Raw genomic sequence first — 2,500 nt, forward strand, 5'->3', positions numbered from 1 at the left:
CCTTTTTCTTCTTCTTCTTCTTCTTCTTCTTCTTTTTCTTCTTCTACTTCTTCTTCTTCTTCTTCTTAGCTGGGTATTACGAACAGTTCAGTCTGCTATCAAGTTTGCAACTTTGCGTGACCTGTTCAGAAGTTCTGGAGAATTTTCCCCCTCATCCATCACAGGAGTCTCCTATGGCGCTAATCCAATGATAGATTCGGCTAAGTGGAAAGCTGTTTGACAGATGTACAGATAAAGTAGCAAGGGCCCTTGGAAATAAATGCCTACGAACGGGTCATTATCCTGTCACTCTTTAACAATAAGAAGTGTGCGTGTTTGGAGGTAGTGTGTTAACATTGATTGTATTGATTTATATGCAAATTAAGGTCCATGACTGAACTTTGATATATGTGCTTCTTGTATTATAAGGTTGTAAAAGAAGAGTTCGTATACGATTGGACTAGAAATTCTGAATATTACTGAGGTAGAATTTCGTGTCATTTGAAGAAAGAAAAAAATCTAGTCTCTTATTTCTTCTTGCTAAGAGATACAGTAAATGCAGTAAGTAGTAACAGTAGCTTTCTTGCTTCTGAACAAGGAGGAATGACCATATTTATAGGGATCAAAGAAACTATTATGAATGACACTGGTGATATTCCATCGAAGAACCCTTAAGGACATAAACCCAATAAAAACACTAACCGACAGCTAAAGTTCCCCTCCCCGTAAAAGAAGAAGAGAGAGAAAAAAAAAAAAGCAAGAAAAAAAAAGCATAATTAACTGACAACAAGCCAGCCTCAGTGGGCCTTCGAGGGAAAAGAACCCCCGAGTAGCGAGCGGCCTTTGCCAAAGTGAACCTCGGGCCGTTTCATCCCGCCCGCCGTCGCCACAAGAGGTCGGGGACTCGCCTTCTCGGGAGACTCATGAAGGTAATTACGAAGTCCTTCAGCCTCCGAGCTCCCGAGTTTTCAGCGTAGATATAGAAAGCTCATTAGCCAGCGGTAATTTGGGGGTTAAAGAGCTCCGCCTCGATGTTTGGCAGCGCTCTCCTTTTTTTTGTTGGGGGGGGGGGATTGGAGGGGGGAGGGGGGCGAGTCGTATGCAAAAATATGATAATGTTTTGTTTGATTTATCCGTCTTTGGTTGCTGGGAAGGAGGGAGGTGACACGGGCACTTTAAACGCGTTTGGTTCTGCCGTACAGGGAGATGCGGCTTTAAACTTTTATTTTTTTCCTCCTCTTTCCTCTTTCCGTTCGTTGTTGCGTCTCCTTTTACTCTCCTTTTCTTCTTAACCTCCCCCCCCTCTCTCTCTCTCTCTTTCTCTCTCTCTCTCGCTCTCTCTCTCTCTCTCTCTCTCTCTCTCTCTCTCTCTCTCTCTCTCTCTCTCTCTCTCTCTCTCTCTCTCTCTCCCTCTCCCTCTCCCTCTCTCTCTCTCTCTCTCTCTCTCTCTCTCTCTCTCTATCTCTATCTATCCATCTATCTATCTACCTATCTATCTATCTATCTATCTATATATCTATCTATCTATCTATCTATCTATCTATCTATCTATCTATCTATCTATCTATCTATCTATCTCCCTCTCTCTCTCTCACAAATACGCACATCAATTTTCTCTTTTGCTCTCTCTCTGTGTTCGTGTGTATGAGATTATCTATTCATTATATCGCTGTCATTGTTTCCTATCTTCATTCAGTTCTCCCCTTCATGTTTTTTTGCTTCGTACTATAGCTGATTCGGCGGGTGTTTCTGAAACTTGATAGGCCGACTCAGCCATTACCGAGCAATGATAGGGGTATCAAATTTCATTTCCCAAAAGCTCATTGGCTGGGCGATAATTCAGTAGATGACAATTGAATCTCTGCTTCTTTTAGAACTGAACCAGGGAGAGGCAGAGACAGAGATCGACATCCAAACCGGATGATAGATAGATAAAAAGATAAGTGGATTACAGAGGGATGCATACATGCATAATGCAAATATACATATTTATCTTTATCCCTTTTTATTCATATATATCTATATCTATATCTATCTATCTGTCTGTCCATATCTGTATGTGTGTGAGTGTGTGTGAGTGTGTGTGTGTGTGTGTGTGTGTGTGTGTGTGTGTGTGTGTTTGTGTGTGTGTGTGTGTGTATGTGTGCGTGTGTGTGTATTATTGTACAGTATGTGTATATATATTTAAAGTGAAAAAAAAGAACTAAATATGGTGACAATTGCAATTAATTTGTTGTTCTTATTCGTATTTACTTTAAATGTTTATGATTTTGTCATCACTGCCTGGTCTCCCACAATCTTCCATATTCCCAAAACTCAGCTCAGTTCTTATGACTTCCCTTGAAGTGAATAGAAAATTGCCTCGTGCATTAAAGACGAGAAAATGTGACGCAGAATGATACTCTACGGTTATAAATTCATTGCAATGAGGCCGATGCAGATGCAAGTTGAATAAGGTCGCCAAAAGAACAGAAAAATGTCTTTAACTCACTCAGAGCGATAAATAACTCGTCGTACGTCA

General features: G+C 40.7%; 1 protein-coding gene across 1 annotated transcript in view; it reads left to right on the forward strand.

The window, feature by feature from the left end:
- LOC125033232 (protein amalgam-like) overlaps positions 1–2,500 on the forward strand; it is a 149,934-nt gene that overhangs the window by 25,442 nt on the left and 121,992 nt on the right. The gene's annotated exons all lie outside the window — the stretch shown is intronic.

This window comes from Penaeus chinensis, chromosome 16 (genome assembly GCF_019202785.1).
Source record: "Penaeus chinensis breed Huanghai No. 1 chromosome 16, ASM1920278v2, whole genome shotgun sequence".
Lineage (NCBI taxonomy): Eukaryota > Metazoa > Arthropoda > Malacostraca > Decapoda > Penaeidae > Penaeus > Penaeus chinensis.